Source organism: Myxocyprinus asiaticus, chromosome 3, assembly GCF_019703515.2.
Source record: "Myxocyprinus asiaticus isolate MX2 ecotype Aquarium Trade chromosome 3, UBuf_Myxa_2, whole genome shotgun sequence".
Taxonomy (NCBI): domain Eukaryota; kingdom Metazoa; phylum Chordata; class Actinopteri; order Cypriniformes; family Catostomidae; genus Myxocyprinus; species Myxocyprinus asiaticus.
The window spans coordinates 13,899,864-13,920,265 of record NC_059346.1 but is presented as its reverse complement, the minus strand read 5'-3'; the positions used below and the strand labels follow the sequence as shown (position 1 = coordinate 13,920,265).

At 41.6% G+C, this 20,402-nt stretch overlaps 1 protein-coding gene across 8 annotated transcripts in view; it reads left to right on the top strand.

Annotated features, from left to right (window-relative positions):
• The window catches only part of LOC127418640 (protein FAM214B-like), a 56,636-nt gene that overhangs the window by 13,195 nt on the left and 23,039 nt on the right, over window positions 1-20,402 (top strand). For 5 of the 8 annotated variants that reach the window (XM_051659365.1, XM_051659308.1, XM_051659345.1 and 2 more), the window contains exon 1: window positions 8,692-9,101. The gene's annotated coding sequence lies outside the window, so the exon portion shown is untranslated. Of the gene's footprint in view, window positions 1-8,484; window positions 8,612-8,691; window positions 9,102-20,402 lie in introns of those variants that run through there. The other 3 variants (XM_051659336.1, XM_051659327.1, XM_051659311.1) reach the window with 3 other exon arrangements.

Below are 20,402 nucleotides of genomic sequence, written 5' to 3'. Positions count from 1 at the left end.
AGTTAAAAATAATGACGAAATGTGCTGACGTTTTTGTTCTGCGAAAGTGTTCGTTTGGTGATATTTCTCCTGCTATTGTGCACATCTATGAACTTCTTGATTTAGGAGCCCTTACAAAAAATCGAAACTTGCAGCAAATTTTCTGCTTGTTATTTTCACGTGCAAATGAGTTTTGATTCACCACAAATGTTTGCCAGAAGTTTGCAGCTCTTCGCCAGAAGTGGTGAACATTTGGCAACAATGGAGAGTTTGTCGCAAGTTTGCCGCAAAGCTCATTTGCATGTGAAAATTATCAGTGGCGAATTTGCTGCAAATTTGCCATGAACTAGCCAAAGAGTGTTGATTACTGGTTAACTGCATGGTGTGTGTGGTTTGAACGAGACATTCTTTTAGATACTTTCCTCATCAAACGAATTTAAAAATGATGCAGCGCATAGTATTCACGCTGGCCTCATTCACCTAGGGTGCTTTAGTTCGTTCAGGAGAAAAAGTTGGGATTCTTAGTGTATAAATTAGGCTTAAAGAAATATTCCAGGTTCAAGAGAAGTTAAGCTCAATCAACACCATTTGTGGCATAATGTTGATTAACACAAAAAATTAATTGCTTTCTTTTAATAAAAAAATACATATTTTTGGAGGGTTTAAAGGCAGAAATCTGAAGCTTATAATTTAATAAAAGCATTTACATTGATTCTTGTCTCACATATTACTTGAGCTGTAAAGTTGTTTAAATCATAATTTTTACAGTTTAAGATTTTTGAGTTTGTACATCATCATGGCTTTAAACAGAATGGTTTTAATGTGATAAAACCACTTAATAACTTGTTAATGCACATATTGTTTATGTACTGTGGCTATAATTTTGAAATAGTGAGTATTTTAATGTTTACGGATTGGCTTTATAGAATTTTTATACATTTTTATAGATTTGTTTATAGAAAAGGAGTGGCAAGTCAAAATTAAGTTTTGGGGTACTCGGTATTATGACACTAATGCTGTTGATTGAGCTTAACTTGTCTTGAACCTGGAATATTCCTTTATCGCAAATTGTGCAACATGTTGAGGAGGGGTGTGCTATGACTTTTCTAAGCTATTTTTGACTATGACTTTTGCCTGGTTGACGATAAAACGGGCAAAAAAAATAAAATAATCTGACTTCCTTTGAAGGAAGGACCTGTGCCATATCTAGGAAGTAGGGTAGGCTTTTTCAGCTTGATAGTAAGTAACCACCTAGCAACCACCCAAAACACAACAACAGCATAGCGACTCAGTAACTACCACTTAGAACATCTTAGCAACCACATTGCTACACCCAGGCAACCACCCTTAATATCCTAGCATCATGGCAATGAGTTATACAGAGGGCCATCACTGCTACCGTTTTCTTCAGAAACATGTAAAAATCTAATTTTCTTCAGAAAAGTGTGGTTCTCTGTGTCAAATTCAATGTAGAAATCATTTAATGGGACAGTTTGTGTTTTACTTAAAAGGGACAGGGACCCCATAAAAAGAAGGAAGGTTATATCTCCTCTTAAGTGTAAGAAATATGATGTAGTGTTTCTTCAAGAAACGCATCTTTCCCCGCAGGAAGCTGAAAAAATTGGGAAGATATGGGGTGGACATGTTTTCTTTAGTGCTGGCTCAAGTAAATGCAGGGGAGTCATTACACTAAGCATCTACAATTCAAATGTCTCAAATAGATTAAAGATAAATTAGGAAGAGTCATTATTGTTTTAGGAGAAATTCAGGGGTAAAGGTTGAATTTGGCTAATATTTACGCACCTAACTTTGATGATCAGGGCTTTTTTATAGGTCTTGTAGGGATGTTGCAAGCCGCTGGTTCCCGCATGATATAATATTGGGAGGAGACTTTAATCTTTTGAAGGACTCGGTCCTTGATCATAGTGAAGCAAAAGTGTGCAAGCCCCCTAGAGCAACATTGACGCTTCACAAGATGTGTAAATATCTTGGTCTTATGGATATTTGGAGACTTTTGAACCCATCTGGTAGGGACTTTACATTTTTTTTTTTTTGCATCAGTCCATAAGATCTATTCTACAATAGATTTAATTTCCTCTCTTGTGGATTGCTCAATTGGAAACATTTCAGTCTCCGATCATGCCCTGGTGAATTTAGAGGTGTTGCCACATATGGAGAAAAATAAATCATATAGTTGGCACTTTAATATATCCCTTTTGCAAAATCTTGAAATCCAACAAATGTTAAAGGCTGAAATCAATGTGTATATGGAGACCAACTGGTCCTCAGTATCCTCTGTGGGCATAGATTGGGAGGCACTTAAGGCGGTTCTTAGAGGTCAGATCATACAGTATGCCTCATTCATCAAAAAGTCCAAAGCACGAGAACTCGTGGAGTTGGAAGGGAATATTAAAAGTGCCGAGGCAGAGCTGAAGTGCCGAATGTCGTCTGATGGCCTTAGAGAACTGACCCGATTGAAATACAGATATAATACTATTTTGTCACGAAAGGTGGAGTTTTGGCTATTCAGGTTAAGACAGTCATACTTTGAGTTGGGGGACAAAGCAGGGAAGCTTTTGGCTTAGGGCTGGGACGATTCATTGATGTAATCGATGACGTCGATTACAGAAATACGTCGATTTGCATAACATGAGTCGGCACGTCGCAATGGAGTAATTAAAATGGCAGCGACCGGTTTGAGTATGGATTCCCCCGTAGAGCAAGCTGCAGCTAAAAAAAAACCTCTCCTACGGTCATCTAAAGCATGGGAGTATTTTAGCCAGAGACCCAACAATGTGGTACTGTGTAAGCTATGCAAATTGGAAATGGCTTATCACAGCAGTACAACCGCCATGAACGAATATTTGAAGCGAAAGCATCCCAGAGCGCATTGTCAAGACGACAGCAAGGCAGCACCGTAAGTCCTGTTTACTTTTTGTCCCCATCCAAGCATGACATATTTGTATTACAACATGTGTTTCTGTTAGTAGTAGTCACTTTAAATTGATTTTCTAAATGTTTCCTCATCGCCCCTATGTTAAAAGTAATTTCTGCACTGCTGCTAACGTAGGGTGACCATACGTCCTCTTTTTCCCCGACATGTCCTCTTTTGCGGACCTTAAAAAAAGCATCCGGCCGGGATTTAAAATTTGCAAAAATGTCTGGGATTCGGCTTTAATTGCATTATGATGTGCATCTGGTCTAATACTTCATTGTGTGTGCACGCATATTTGCATTGCTTTAACCCCTCTTTGTAAGTCCCGCCTTTTTGCACATCAGTTGGTCAATTATAAGACGCTTGCAGCAACTATTGGCCAAATTCCTGCCTGTCAATCTCTCTGCGAACGCGTGAAGTGCTGTTGTGTTTGGCATCAAACAGTTGCTTGACAGCAGCAGCAAATGACAGCTGAGTGGAAACAATGCCCAAACGAAAGTGCAAAATTACAGAAGATTTGCAAAAAAATTCCCATGCTTTCATTCAGGTCGAGATCCATGGGAAGCAGAATGTATGACATGTAAAGTTGGCACTTATGTGTCAGTTGCTAATAAAGGTGCAAGTGATTTAGAAGCACACATTAGCTCTGCAAAGCATAAAGGGTCAGCAAAAGGTGAAAGTTCATCAGGGTAAATTAACGGACTACTTTTTGCGACCAGGTAAAATTGTTATCACGTTGCTTCATTTTCCATGGCCATTCAAAATAATACTAATAGTTAATGAAGGTACACTCATGGCATCAAATATTTTATTTTAGTACATTTTAGTACATTTGTATATATTATGTATGTATGTGTAATATATATATATATATATATATATATATATATATATATATATATATATATATATATATATATATATTATGCTAATAGTGTCTTTTTCACTGTATTAAAGTTTGCATTCATAGTAACACTGTTTTTTGTCGCAGAATAATGCCCTGCAGTGCACACTTTGTTTCTTGTACATTTGTTTGTGTTTAAGAGAAGATGATTTTATAAAATATTGAAATATTAATGAGACAAGTTTTGTATATTCATTTTGGGTTAATTAATTGTTATATTAATCAAGTAATAATTATAAAAAATCTTTAGAATAATCGGCAAATTAGTCATTAAATTAATCGACTAATCAGAAAAAGAATCGTTAGATTAATCGATAAAAAAAGAATCGTTAGGTGCAGCCCTATTTTGGCTAGATATGTAAAGCAGAGAGTGTCTTTTTCTACCATTCCCTTAGTGAAATCTGCTGTTGGTGAAATTTTTACCTCGGCCATTGATATTAATAATGCTTTTAAAGAATTCTATCTTGATCTTTATAGTTCCACATCTTCGTCTACTGATGAAGATATTGGAAACTTTGTGCAACCATTAGAACTCCCTAAACTGACGACTGAGTAAACAAATTCTCTTGATTCTGAGATAAACTTGGCGAGGTAATTAAGGCCTTGCCTACAGGCAAGGCTCCGGGGCCAGATGGCTATATCTTATGCTACAGAATTGGCTCCACTTTTGCTAGAAGTTTATACGGAATCATTATATGGAATCAAGAATGGAAAGCTTCAGGGCCTGGTTAGTTTAGCGAGTACTGACGCTGACTACCACCCCTGGAGTCGCGAGTTCGAATCCAGGGCATGATGAGTGACTCCAGCCAGGTCTCCTAAGCAACCAAATTGTCCCGGTTGCTAAGGAGGGTAGAGTCACATGGGGTAACCTCCTCGTGGTCGCTATAATGTGGTTAGCTCTCGGGGGGCGCGTGGTAAAGTTATGACATCTCTTATACATATAGATCAGGTGGGGTTTATTTAGGGCCACAGCTCTTCTGATAACATTAGGCGTTTCATCAATATCATGTGGTCAGTGGCGAATGATCGGACTCCGGTCACTGCCATCTCAGTTAACTCCGAAAAGGCGTTTGTTATGGTAGAATGGGATTATTTTAAGATTTTGGAAATGTACGGGTTCGGGAATACTTTTATTGGATGGATTAAGTTACTTTATAGACACCTGGTAGCAGCGGTACAAACAAATGGATTAATTTCAGATTATTTTAATCTGGATAGGGGCACCTGGCAGGGTTGCCCTCGTTCCCCATTCTTGTTCTGTCTTGCCGTGGCGGGAGGCGTGGCGCACAAGCTTTTGCTTTATGCTAATGATATTTTATTTTTCTTCTCCGACCCCACTAGATCAATGCCTTGCCTCCACAGAATTATTAATTCCTTTTCTAATTTCTCAGGATACGGAGTCAATTGGTGTATATCCGAAGCTCTGGCTCTGACAGCGTACTGCCCAGTAACGGCTTTTCAGCCGGGCGCCTTTCAGTGGCCCAAATAGGGCATTAAGTATTTGGGCATTTTATTCCCAGCAAATTTGTCTGATTTAGTTAGTTAATTTTGACCCCTTAATAAAAAGGTTTTCGAGCGATGTAGGCAGGTGGGCTTCATTATGGGAAGCCTATGATTTATCTATAATTGGGAAGGTTAATGTTATTAAAATGAATTGTATTCCAAAATTTAACTACCTGTTACAATCTCTCCCTGTAGATGTCCCCCTCTCTTATTTCAAGCAATTTGATAGCATAGCGAAGTCCTTCATTTGGAATGGTAAGTGTCCCAGATTACATTTCATTAAATTACATAGGCCGATTGACAAAGGTGGGCTAGGCCTACCCAAGATTTTGTTTTTATTATTTTGCATTCGGTCCCAGACATTTGGCTCATTGGTTGCTTCCACCTGAGAGAGCTCCTCCCCTGGTTTTGTATTGAACAGGAAGTTCTGGCCCCTATTTTGCCATGGCAAAACCTTTCTATCAAACTAACCGGAGAAGTTAAGTTACACCTCGTTGTCTCGCATTTGCACTCAGTGTGGACAGAAGTGTCCAGAGTGTTTAATTCGGACATTTATTTAAATGTTGCCTCGAGCATATGGCTGAACCTCAAATTATGTATTAATAAGTCCCCTTTCTGCTGGTCAGATTGGATTGTGGGGGGGAGGGTTACTACACTCGGTGACCTATATGAGAGTGGAGTGTTGATCCTTTCATTTGGTTCAACATTTTGGGATTCACAGATCGCAGTTCTGTAAGTATTTACAGCTGCGCCACCTGCTCTGTACTGTTTTTGGGAGTTTTTCACCACCCTAAAGCGGCAGATACTCTGGGAGTGGTGATTTACTGGTTTTGGAAAAGGTCATGATGCATCAGTGTATTATTCCCTGCTAATTCAGAGTCTGGGGGACAGAACTTCAACTTCTTTTAAGAGATTATGGGAGAAAGATCTAAACTTGGTATTGGAGGAGGGAGTGTGGGCTAGGCAATTGTGAGGGTTAAATATTGATTTTGTTTATGTTTTGCTTTTCATTGTTTAATAGATGTATCAATAAAAAATGTTAATCACAAAAAGTCTCTCATAGAACAGTTGATCCAATCCAGCTACAGCCTAGAATATCTGCCGGGGAAGTGTTCAAAGGAGATTAAAACTTGTTTTTCAGTTGCAGCAGAGAGCAGTGTAACTATCTACTTCAGTGTTTTGCCAGCAGCTTTGACAAAATCTATGAATGACTTTCACTAACTCTCTGTTTGTGTCTTTTGTGCACTTTTGTATTTGTGTATTGCTTTGCTTCACTCACCAGCTGAGGACTGGCTCACATCTCAAGCCACGCCCCAAGCACTTCTTATATAGGCACAGAGCTCTTAAAGGAGAAGTAGCTGAATGTCTCTGAAAGGAATGTTTTCATTTTAAGCCAGTCTAAACACCACAACCAGTGAAATACATCAGAACTTTACCCTGTGCCAGGCTTAGCACCTCAGAACATTTAATGTGATTAACCCTTCACCTTGAAGCAACCGAAAATTTGTGTTTATTATAACCACAGTCTATCCTTTTACACCCACATAAGGAAACCCTCATACATTCTCAACATAAGCCCTCCGCACACTCCTCTCCTCCCCCTCTACCTCGTTCACTGTGTCTAAAGAGATGAAATTAATCTGTGCGTGCATGTGTGCCTGTACATGTGCAAATGCTTTCATTTAAGTGCATGTGGATTTACTGCTGCTTATTTGGAAGATGCTGCATGCAATTGAGAGAGCTTGTGCCACATTGCTGCCTGTCTGCAAACACTTACTTTACAAAAATACCCAACAGAAGTCTCTGTTTCTGTAGTGCTTACTGATAACACGCTTTCAAGTGGTGACTTATCCGCTCAGCTGTGCACTTCCTTTATGCTTTTTTTTTTTTTTTTGGTCTTTTCCTTATTTTTCTTAAATGTCTTTAAGTAAAGGATATGATTGTGCACAAGTATGAACACACACAGAACTGTGTGTGTGTGTGTGCGTGTGCGCATGTGTGTGCGTGTTCAGTTTTGGGTGGTTTACGAAGACATTTCTTTTGGTTACAAATTGGTAATTACAAGGGTATTATGCTATAAATGTGGTTTATGGCACATTTCTAGTGTCCTCATAATTCAAATCGCTTAAACACTAAACAATGTTTTTTTGAAAATGTAAAAATGCAGAACGTTTTTTGTGAGGATTAGGTTTAGGGGTAGGGTTAGGAGATAGAATCTATAGTTCGTACAGGATAAAAATCATTATGTCCATGGAGAGTCCTCATAAGGATAGCCGCACCTGTGTGTGTGTGTGTGTGTGTTTGTGTGTGTGTGTTTGTGTGTGTGTGATTGCGATTGCGTGCGTGCGTGCGTGCGTTTCTAAATGGGTTAGGACTCCAGTGGCCCCAAAAATGTATTTGGAACATTAAACAATGCTTAAAATGTACGAATGGCATTGCATTAGATAACGCAATGGCAAAAAAAAAAAAAAAAACCTAGTGGCATTTTTAAATTAAAGATGGCACAAGCACACTAAGCAAATAAATTCACAATAAAATGTTTGTAGGTTTTAAATGATAAAACAATAGATAATTATTATTATTATTATTATTATTATTTTTATTTTTTTATTATTATTATATATTTTTTTTTAAATGACCTTTGATACAATTTGCCGTTTAATTGCAAAAATGGCTTGGAAAAGTGAGGTTAGTTCCAAGAAAGTTTAGCATTATTTGTTTGCAGATGGCACTTGGTTTTTTGTTATCTAATGAAAAGACATTCATGCCTTTTTAAGTGTGGCTTAAGAGTCCAGATGCTTTTTGGTGCCACTGCATTTCACAAAAGTAAGTGTTCTCTGGCATATTTGCCTCAAGTCTGCTTGCACTGGAATGCCTCTATTAGACAGACAAGTACACATGCAAACAAGCTTTCATTGGCACCAACACACACAATAACTCACTAAAGCTCTATGAGAGAATACACTGCCTCTGCAAAACAAGCAGAACAGGTGGGCAGGACTTTTTATATTTCTCTTTACCATTACACCTATCAGGACAGCCTCTGTGGCATCTGATCCCCCTCCGACTGGCCAATCAGAGGCATACTCAACCACCCCCCCCCCCCACACACACACACACACACACACACACACACTTACATGAGCTGTGTGCTGACTGAGCAAGTGAGCACGCCTTCTCTAACCAGCTGAGAGGAAGTAGGCTGAATAGGCAAAGCAGAGGAGAGAGAGCGAGAGAGAGTGCAAGTGGTGAGAAATTTAGCAAGAAAGAAGGGAGGGGGACTAAAGACGGTATACCAAAGCTGCTTTCATTGTGTTGAAGTTATTTGAGGGGAAAAGAGATGAGTGTGAGATTGTGGGGTGAGCTTGAAGCAAAGAGAAGGGGGGTTACAGAGTTTATATGAATGTGCCAAAGGGAGCCTGAGAGAGAGAGGTTTTCTGTGAGTTATTGAGGGGGGGGGGGTTGTGGAGAGAGAGAGAGAGAGAGAGATTCACAGTAGGGCATATCAGAATAGCAGGGGGAGAGAAAGCACAGACAGAAAGATTTGCCTTTTTAGAGTGCTTGAGCAAGAAACCTAGATTAAACTTAAGCCTTGTGTATCTCTCTCTTGCTCTCAGGGGAGGAACAGAAAGAAAAGGCCTGTGCTCCCTCATTCCATGCAAGTAACCTTTCAACTCCTCGCTGTCTCAAAACAACAACAAAAACCAGGACTGGAGAGCACCGACAGAGAGGACGGACAGAGAAACAGGCGAGGAGGAAAGAGCAAGAGTTCTTAGAAAGGTAAGTCAAGAGGTTAATGAAGTTTGTAGTGTGTGTTTATGGTCAGTGACAGTAGCGTCCTACAGTGTGACATGCTGTGCTTCATCTAAAATTACTTTAAGCAACATTTGTCTCATTCTTGTGTAACTATTCACCTATACATTCAGTTGTATGATTTCATAATTATTGAGAAACTACACTGAATATTTGTACTTTTAAATTCTTGAATGAATATGTCTAGGACTATTTAAAAGTGTGGATTTTTTTTATGTTACTTTACTTTCTCCTGTCTCAGCTTAATATGCAGAGACAAATATAAGCAAGCCTTTCTTAGGTTTATTCCCCCAAAAAGTATAAGCATTGTGACTCTGTGGCACTTTTTATCATTGCTCTGTTTGAGCATCCCTACCAGCATGACACTGCAGCATTGGCTCAACCAATGGCGTCTTTCATATTTGTTTGACCAATGGAAGACAAGAGAAATGTTTGGGGAAACCTGTTTGAATAGACATTATTTTTGCGATTCCATCTGGTGATGCTTATGGAACAGAAAATTTGCCTTATACACTCACTGAGCACTTACTGTATTAGGAACACCTGTACACCACCTTATTAAAGCGATTATCTAATCAGCCAATCATGTGGCAGCAGTGCAATGCATAATATCATGCAGATATGGGTAAGGAGCTTCACTTAATATTCGCATCAACCATCAGAATGGGGGAAAAATGTGATCTCCGTGATTACGACCATGGCATGATTGTTGGTATCAGACGGGCTGGTTTGAGTATTTCTGTAACTGCTGATCTCCTGGGATTTTCACACACAACAGTCTCTAGAGTTTACTCAGAATGGTGCCAAAAACAAAAAACATCCAGTGAGCAGCAGTTCTGCGAATGGAAACGTCTTGTTGATGAGAGGTCAACAGAGAATGGCCAGACTGGTTTGAGCTGACAGAAAGGCTTCGGTAACTCTGATAACTACTCTGTACAATTGTAGTGAGCAGAATAGCATCTCAGAATGCACAACACATCGAACCTTGAGGTGGATGAGCTACAACAGGTGAAGACCACGTCAGGCACTTTACATAGGACAATAGTGTTCCTAATAATGTGCTCCGTGGGTATACAGTTGAAGTCAGAAGTTTACATACACTTAGGTTGAAGTCATTAAAACTAATTTTTTAACCACACCACAGATTTAATATTAGCAAACTATAGTTTTGGCAAGTCTTTTAGGACATCTACTTTGTGCATGACACATGTAATTTTTTCAAAAAAATTTTTACAGACAGATTTTTTCACTTTAAATTGACTATCACAATTCCAGTGGGTCAGAAGTTTACATACACTAAGTTAACTGTGCCTTTAAGCAGCTTGGAAAATTCCAGAAAATGATGTCAAGCCTTTAGACAATTAGTCAATTAGCTTCTGATAGGAGGTGAACTGAATTTGAGGCGTCCCTGTGGATGTATTTTAAGGACTACCTTCAAACTCCGTGCCTCTCTGCTTGACATCATGGGAAAATCAAAAGAAATCAGCCAAGACCTCAGAAAAAAATTATGGACCTCCACAAGTCTGGTTCATCCTTTGGAGCAATTTTTAAATGCCTGAAGGTACCACGTTCATCTGTACAATAGTACGCAAGTATAAACACCATGGGACCATGCAGCCTTCATACGGCTCAGGAAGAAGATGCATTCTGTCTCCTAGAGATGAATGTAGTTTGGTGCGAAAATTGCAGCTCAATCCCAGAGCAACAGCAAAGGACCTTGTGAAGATGCTGGAGGAACCAGGTAGACAAGTATCTATATCCACAGTAAAATGTGTCCTATATCGCCGAGTCCCTTCTTCCTTGCTCAGCCACTGCTCCAAAACTGCCATAAAAAAGCCAGACTACAGTTTGCAAGTGCACATGGGGACAAAGATATTACTTTTTGGAGAAATGTCCTCTGGTCTAATGAAACAAAAACTGAATTGTTTGGCCATAACGGCCATCGTTATGTTTGGAGGAAAAAGGGTGAGTCTTGCAAGCTGAAGAACACCATCCCAACTGTGAAGCATGGGGGTGGAAACATTATGTTGTGGTGGTGCTTTGCTGCAGGAGGGACTGGTGCACTTCACAAAATAGATTGCATCATGAGGAAGGAGAATTATGTGGATATATTGAAGCAACATATTAAGACATCAACCAGGAAGTTAAAGCTTGGTCACAAATGGGTCTTCCAAATGGACAATGACCCCAAGCATACCTCCAAAGTTGTGGCAAAATGGCTTAAGGACAACAAAGTCAAGGTATTGGAGTGGCCATCACAAAGTCCTGACCTCAATCCGATAGCAAATTTGTGGGCAGAACTGAAAAAGTATGTGCGAGCAAGGAGGCCCACAAATCTGACTCTGAGTTACACAAGTTCTGACTGGAGGAATGGGCCAAAATTCCAGCAAATTATTGTGGAAGCTTGTGGAAGGCTACCCAAAAAGTTTGACCCAAGTTAAACAATTTAAAGGCAATGATACCAAATACCAACAAAGTGTATGTAAACTTCTGACCCACTGGGAATTTGATGAAAGAAATAAAAGCTGAAATAAATCATTCTATCTACTATTATTCTGATATTTCACATTCTTAAAATAAAGTAGTGATCCTAACTGACCTAAGACAGGGAATGTTTTCTACGATTAAATGTCTGGAATTGTGAAAAACTGAGTTTAAATGTATTTGGCTAAGGTGTGTGTAAATTTCTGACTTGAACTGTATATTCATATAGATCTTAACCTTTAAATCTTTATTTTGAAAAGTGTATGTGTTATTTGTCAACTACCCCATATGTGTGTCAGCCAAAAACAAAGTAGTTGCACAGAAAACATTTTTGTAAAGAACTGCTGTCTCAAGCATTCTCTCTTTCTCCAGCTTGTGTCATAGCTGTCATGGCAGGAATGAATCAATGACATGATCCTTGCCATGTTTAGAGATAATATTTCAACCCTTGGTTTTGTAAACTGACAGGCTTTTAGCTTAGATAAGCTTAGTCAAAGTTGTGCTCATGAGTGTTAGGGTGTGTTTGGTGTTTGTTCATGCAGTAGTTTGTAATGACATTGTAACTTCCTTTGTTGTAAAAGCCAGCTATTTTTGCAAAACCCTCAAGGGATGTACACATAACTAGTGTACAGTAGTTTGTCTATACTGACACCCATGAGATGTTCTTTCTCAATGGCTCGCTCTCTCTCACACACACTTATAATCAGTTCATTGTCCTTAGTGTTTTTGTAACTACACCTACCTGTTGAATTACATGTACCATGTGGGCATGCTTTATGATGTCACATGGATCAAGTGTTAGAGAAACTTTTAGCTGTATCTATTCCTCCTTAAAGCCGAAGTGTGTGTGCTTTTTGCACCACTACGTAATTGCATCTATAATGGTATTATATTAATGCAGGTTTCCTGAACAGTCCTCCCAGTCTGCCATTGGCCAATTTAACAGATAGTCCCACCCCAAAGTCATGCCATTGGTTGAGCCAATGCATATTAAGCTGGTATGGGAGAAGGTATTTTAACATTGGAAAAAGTTATACACCTTTAAACTTGTGGTAAAATGCAAGATTAGTGGCCTGTTGCACTTCTTTCCTGGTAAACGTTACTAATTGAGGTCAGTTTTTAGTATCCTAATGTTTAAAAGTTTTTAAATAAAAAAACAGATTATTTATAACAGCTTTTTGTAGCACCTCAGGAAATCAATGGGCATACTATCCATATGCTGTTTTTTTTTATCTACTGGATTTGTATTGCTTACTGTGGATGTTCTTGTGTTTGAGCTTTCTTTCTTGAAAACAGTCTTAAAGGAAAAATGTCTGCACCATTTGCATTAAAAACAGAAAAATCCCAAACAGAAACTTTAATCATATTTTTGTCATTTAATGTATCACTGAAATATAGCAGAGGTCAGATTCTCTTTCAGTGGACTGTGTTGTGATGATGTAATCATAATATGACATTCCCTAAGACAAAAACAATTAATAAATGATCCAGCACAGTGTCATGCAAATATTCTGTCTTTCTGACTTGGTCTAACATTCAAGATGTGGATGTAGATATTTACTTAATGAATCATAAGATAGCATTGTTAACTTGATCAAAAAGATTTATTTACATTTATGTGTTGTATTTCAACTGCAACACATTGAATGATAAATTACACCAGCTTGGCTTGCATTAAATACACATTACTACGCATTATACTGTAAAACATCAGCGGATCTCCACACGATAAACCCGTGACAGATTTTCAATGACACATTGCTGCTTCTCTCCAATAGGAATAATGAATGAATGATAGTAAAAATGAAATGAGGAACATGTCATGATAACTCTAACAGGATGATTGATAGGTCAATGTACGGTGACGGAATGCACAATGCGACCAAGGGGTCTGTGGTTTCAAGATGTGAAAATACACTCACTGTACACTTTATTAGGAACACTATGGTCCTAATAAAGTGACCAATGTGGTCTTCTATTATAGCCCATCCACCTCAAGGTTCGATGTGTTGTGCATTCTGAGATGCTATTCTGCTCACTACAATTGTACAGAGTGGTTATCGGAGTTACCGTAGCCTTTCTCTCAGCTCGAACCAGTCTGGCCATTCTCCGTTGACCTCTCTTAAACGAGGCATTTCCATCTGCAGAACTGTTGCTCACTGGATGTGTTTTTTTTTTTCTTTCTTTTTTTTTTTTTTTTTGGACACCATTCTGAGTAAACTCTAGAGACTGTGTGTGAAAATCCCAGGCAATCAACAGTTACAGAAATACTCAAACCAGCCCGTCTGGCACCAACAATCATGCCACGGTCGAAATCACTGATATTTTTTTCCCATTCTTTGGTTGGTTAGAGAGACTCAAGATGGCGCCGAGTATGGCTGCTGCGTTGCGAGCTCCGACACAACATAGTAATGTTTTGTTTGTTTTGTTCACAATTCTTATGTTTTTTGTATTGGATGTTGTCTGCCTTATTGTCTACGACAGACAAACACTTTTGGACATTGGTTCAGCAATTTCACACCGTAAACCGGACTTCAAATTCCTCAATGCCGACCCCCTGTTTACAAACATGCAAGCGGAGCCCTTTGTCTGGGCAGCACAGCCGCGGAAACGCAGGAGGAAAAGGGGAAACAGAGCCGGCGTTCTCATCAGAGTAAGACCCCCGCTACCCACTATTCTACTGGCAAATGTTCAGTCTCTGGATAACAAGCTCTGCGAGCTGAAAGCGCGGATCTCTTTCCAACGAGAGACGAGGGACTGCTGCATTATCTGCCTTACGGAAACTTGGAGGTCTGCGGAGATTCCAGACTCAGCCATTGAACCCGCGGGGTTCTCTGTGCACCGAGCGGACAGAGCGAAAGACCTCTCAGGTAAAAGTAGAGGTGGTGGAGTATGTTTTATGATCAACAAATCCTGGTGTGATCAGAGGAACGTACATTCTATCAAGTCTTTCTGCTCTCCTGATCTGGAATTTCTCATGCTTCTGTGTCGACTATTCTGGCTACCGAGGGAATTCACAGCGGTCATTATCACTGCTGTGTACATCCCGCCACAAGCTGACACAGACCGGGCACTCAAGCAACTGTATGGGAGAATAAGTGAGCAGGAAACCGCGCACCCTGAGGCCGCGTTCATTGTGACCGGGGACTTTAATAAAGCCAGTTTAAAATCAGTCGCACCAAAATACCACCAGCACATTAGTTTCAACACACGAGGAGACCGGGTTTTGGACCATTGCTACTCTCCCTTCCGGGATGGCTACAAATCCCTCCCCCGCCCACCATTTGGCAAATCGGACCACTCCTCCATTCTGCTTCTGCCCGCTTACAGGCAGAAACTGAAACAGGAAGCACCCACCCTCAGAACGATCCAGTGCTGGTTGGACCAATCAGACTCTGTGCTACAAGACTGTTTTGATCACACGGACTGAGAGATGTTCCGGTCCGCCTCTGATGACGACATCAAGCTTTACGCTGATAGCGTAATGTGTTTCATCAAAAAGTGCGTAGAGGACGTGGTTCCGACCAGAACAATACGGATCTATCCGAATCGGAAACCATGGATAAATAGCGACGTTCGTGCGGCACTTAATGTGTGGACCTCTGCTTTTAATTCCGGGAATGCGGAGGAGCATAAACAAGCCAGTTATGCCCTCCGAAAAACCGCATCAGAACCGCAGAACATCAGTACAGGAGCAAGATTGAAGGACAGTTTAACACCACCAACTCTAGAAGCATGTGGCAGGGAATTAACATCATCACGGACTTTAAAGGGAATAAAAACTCTGCCATGAACACTGCTGCCTCTCTCCCGGATGAGCTAAATAATTTTTATGCTCGTTTTGAGGAAAAATAACACTGCCCTCGCTGAGAGAGCTCTCGTGGCCGAAGCTACAGAGGTTAGTTCACTCTCCGTCTCTATAGCGGATGTAACCCGATCCTTCCGACGGGTGAATATCCGCAAAGCTGCGGGCCCAGATGGCATTCCGGGCTGCGTCATCAGAGCGTGCGCAAACCAGCTGGCTGGTGTTTTTACGGACATTTTCAACCTTTCCCTCTCTTTGTCTGTAGTCCCCACATGCTTTAAAACATCCACCATCGTGCCTGTTCCAAAACAATCAAAAATAACTTGCTTAAATGACTGGCATCCTGTTGCTCTGACCCCCATCATCAGCAAATGCTTTGAGAGACTAATCAGAGATTACATCTGCTCTGTGCTGCCTCTCTCTCTTGACCCATTGCAGTTTTCTTACCGCAACAACCGCTCCACTGATGATGCCATTGCATCTACGATACACACTGCTCTCTCCCACCTGGAAAAAAGAACACTTATGTGAGAATGCTGTTTGTAGACTACAGCTCAGCATTCAACACCATAGTGCCCTCCAAGCTAGATGAGAAACTCCGGGCTCTGGGCTTAAACAGCTCGCTGTGCAGCTGGATCCTGGACTTCCTGTCAAGCAGATGCCAGGTGGTTAGAATAGGCAGCAACATCTCCTCATCACTGACCCTCAACACTGGAGCCACACAGGGCTGTGTTCTCAGCCCACTACTTTATTCCTTGTACACACATGACTGTGTGGCAACACACAGCTCCAATGCCATCATTAAGTTTGCTGATGACACGACGGTGGTAGGCCTGATCACTGACAATGATGAAACAGCCTACAGAGAGGAGGTGCACACTCTGACACACTGGTGTCAGGAGCACAACCTCTCCCTCAACATCTGTAAGACAAAGCAGCTTGTGGTGGACTTCAGAAGAAAAGACAGAGAACACAGTCCCATCACCATCAATGGAGCACCAGTGGAGAGAGTCAGCAGCTTCAAGTTCCTGGGTGTCCACATCACTGAGGAACTCACATGGTCCATCCACACTGAAGTCGTTGTGAAGAAGGCTCATCAGCGCCTCTTCTTCCTGAGACGGCTGAGGAAGTTTGGAATGAACCGCCACATCCTCGCACGGTTCTACACCTGCACTGTAGAGAGCATCCTGACTGGCTGCATCTCCGCCTGGTACGGCAATAGCACCGCCCACAACCGCAAAGCACTGCAAAGGGTGGTGCGAACTGCCAGACACATCATCGGAGGTGAGCTTCCCTCCCTCCAGGAAATATATACAAGGCGGTGTGTGAAAAAAGCTCGGAGGATCATCAGAGACTCCAGCCACCCGAGCCATGGGCTGTTCTCACTGCTACCATCAGGCAGGCGGTATCGCAGCATCAGGACCCGCACCAGCCGACTCCATGACAGCTTCTTCCCCCAAGCAATCAGACTTCTGAACTCTTGATCTCCCACAATCAAAATACATCAGCACTGCACTTTATTACCCTTACTTTATTACCCTTACTCTTATATCTCACACCGGACTGTCATAAATTATATTATTATTATATTATATTCTCTCTTAACAACTGACTATCAACCGACAGCCTGAATGTCAATACTGTACAATACTGTACATTCTATATTTACTACTATATATACTTTTTTATATATTTTTATTTTTTATTTTTATTGAATAATGTGTATCTGTATAGTGTGCATTGTATAATGTACAGTGTATGTTATTATTTGTATATTGTTGAGTGTAATTATGTGTATATCAGATGTTTAAATTGTGCTGTGTTAATTTGATGTTATTGTAAATTGGTATATGTCTCATCACTGTCACGACTGCTATGTTGATCGGAACTGCACCCAAGAATTTCACACACCATTGCACTTGTGTATGTGGCTGTGTGACAATAAAGTGATTTGATTTGATTTGATGTGAACATTAACTGAAGCTCCTGACCCATATCTGCATGATTTTATGCATTGCACTGCTGCCGCATGATTGGCTGATTAGATAATTGCATGAAGATGTAGGTGTACAGGTTCCTAATAAAGTGCTCAGTGAGTGTATGTCTTAATACTTTCACACTACTTTGCTACACACTCAAAAGTGTATACTTTTCCATAACAAAAAAAGTAGATACTTTAACGGTGTAGTATAAGTAGGCAAATCGAGAAATAGCATCAAAGTTTCACAGCTCTGGTCAATATGTGACTCTGTAGGAAGAATGACTTATTAATAAAGTGGGTTTAGTTGGTATTCCAGAACATTGTTTGTGCTCTTGGATCAATCATGGAAACAGTGCTTAGCTATAGCCCAGAGGTACTGTATTTCTTTGATTGTTTAGCTCTTGATTAACCCTTGAATGTCAGAGTTTTTAATAATTTATCTATGCTTTTGTCTTGTGCTTGTAACTTTCATCTGAGAATTTAGAATGTTTAAAAGGGGAAAAAATATTTTTGGTTCCTTCAGTAACCATCAGCTACCACTTCATATAAGACTTAAGTTTGATGAACTATCAATAACAAATGTGCAACTATGCATTCAAATATTCCAGTTGCTAATAGGGACTTTACAGCACATATTTTTTGTGTTGCAGAGTGATTAAGTTGTAAAAAATAATAAGCTCCCATATACAGTGCACCATATACAGTGCACTTAACCCTTCATTTTTTTTCCACATTTTATGTTGCAACCTTATGCTAAAATTCTATAAATTATATATTTTTTTCCACATCAATCGCATACCCCTTTAAAAAGAAAAATCTGAAATATCACATTAACATAAGTATTCAGACCCTTTGCTATGACATTTTAAATTTAGCTCAGGTGCATCATATTTTTCTAGATCATCTCTGAGATGTTTCTACACTTTGATTGGAGTCCACCTTTGGCAAATTCAATTGATTGGACATGATTTGGAAAGGCACACACCTGTCTCTATAAGGTTTCACAGCTGAAAATGCATATCAGACCAAAAACCAAGTGTAAGGGGGTTTAGTGGAAAGGAGGAGGCGAGAACCGGCTTGACAACTTAAATAACAATTTATTAACCAAAAAACACAACCAAAACGCACAACTGAAAACACACAGTACAGCTGCCTGCAATTCTCTCTCTCTCGAACTGTTGCTCCCGGCCGCCTTTATCCCTCGCGTGCCCCATCAGGCTGATTGGGGACCGGGTGTGTCTCATTCCAGCCCGGCCCCGCCCTCCTCGGCTCTACACTCCTCCTGGCGTTGCCTCAGGCCGGGGAGCCCCCGGCATGACGTACATCCCCCCCACCCTTCCTCTCCGGGGGCGGGGGGCGTGCCTTATGCCCCAACTGCCGGCGGGTCCTCCCCGCCTTCCTCGACCTGGGAGGAGACAGGAGGGGAAAAAACAACAACACAAAATGGTGAGGGAAAGGCCAACACGGAGCGACAGAGAGAGAGAGAGGAGAGAGAGAAAAAGAAACTGACCGGTTCTCTGATGCGCCGTCGCGTGGTCCTCGATCACTACTCCACCCTCTCAGGCGGACTGCAGCCGCTCCTCCCCGGGCGGACCGGAGTCAGACCTCCAACCCCCAGCGGACAGAACGCCCCTCCGCGTTCCCGGCGTCCCGTGGGGACTCTCCTCCCTCACTTCCCTCCTCCCCCCGCGGACAACGGTCTTCTCTTGACCCCTCCGCATTCCTGGGGGACGGCAGGGCACTCCTCCGCCCCCGGCAGCGGCTCCCTCGCTCCAGGCGGTCGGGGAGTCCCGTCCCCACTCGCCTCGCGGACGGCGGCCGTTCCCCGCGTCCGGGTGATCGGGCTACTCCGTCCCCCGTCGGACGGCAGCAGCGCTCCCCTGGGTGGATGGCAGTGTCGAGGATCCTGCGACGGGAATCCCTCCTCCTTCCCGGGTTTCGGCACCAGTGTAAGGGGGTTTAGTGGAAAGGAGGAGGCGAGAACCGGCTTGACAACTTAAATAACAATTTATTAACCAAAAAACACAACCAAAACACACAACTGAAAACACACAGTACAGCTGCCTGCAATTCTCTCTCTCTCGAACTGTTGCTCCCGGCCACCTTTATCCCTCGCGCGCCCCATTAAGCTGATTGGGGACCGGGTGTGTCTCATTCCAGCCCGGCCCCACCCTCCTCGGCTCTACACCAAGCCATGAGGTCAAAGGAAGTAACTGCAGAGCTCAGAGACAGGATTGTATGGAGGCACAGATCTGGGAAAGGCTACAGAATTTTTTTGGCTGCATTGAAGGTTCACAAGAGCACAGTGACCTCCATAATTTTTAAAAGGAAGAAGTTTGGAACAACCAGGACTCTTCCTAGAGCTGGCCGTCTGGCCAAACTGAGCAATCGGGGGAGAAGGGCCTTGGTAAGAGAGGTGACCAAGAACCCAATGGTCACTCTGGTTGAGCTCCAGAGATCATGTGTGGAGATGGGAGAAACTTGCAGAAAGATGGAAGCCTCTCCTCAGTGCAAGACACACAAAAAACATCTATAGGTCTTTTAGACTGTGAGAAACAAGATTCTCTAGTCTGATGAACGAAGATTGAACTGTTTGGCCTCAATTTCAAGCATCAAATCTGGAGGAACCCAGGCACAGCTCATCACCTGTGCAACACCATCCCAACGGTGAAGCATGGTGGTGATAGCATCATGCTGTGGGGGTGTTTTTCAGTGGCAGGGACTGGGGGACTGCTCTGGGTTGAGCCCGGACTTGAACCCAATCAGACATCTCTGGAGAGACCTGAAAATAGCTGTCCATCGATGGTCCCCATACAACCTGACAGAGCTTGAGAGGATCTGAAGGGAAGAATGGCAGAAAACCCCCAAATACAGGTATGCAATGCTTGTCACATCACACCCAAAAAGATTTGAGGCTGTAATCGTTGCCAAAGGTGCTTCAACTACAGTTGAAGTCAGAAGTTTACATACACTTAGGTTGAAGTCATAAAATAATTTT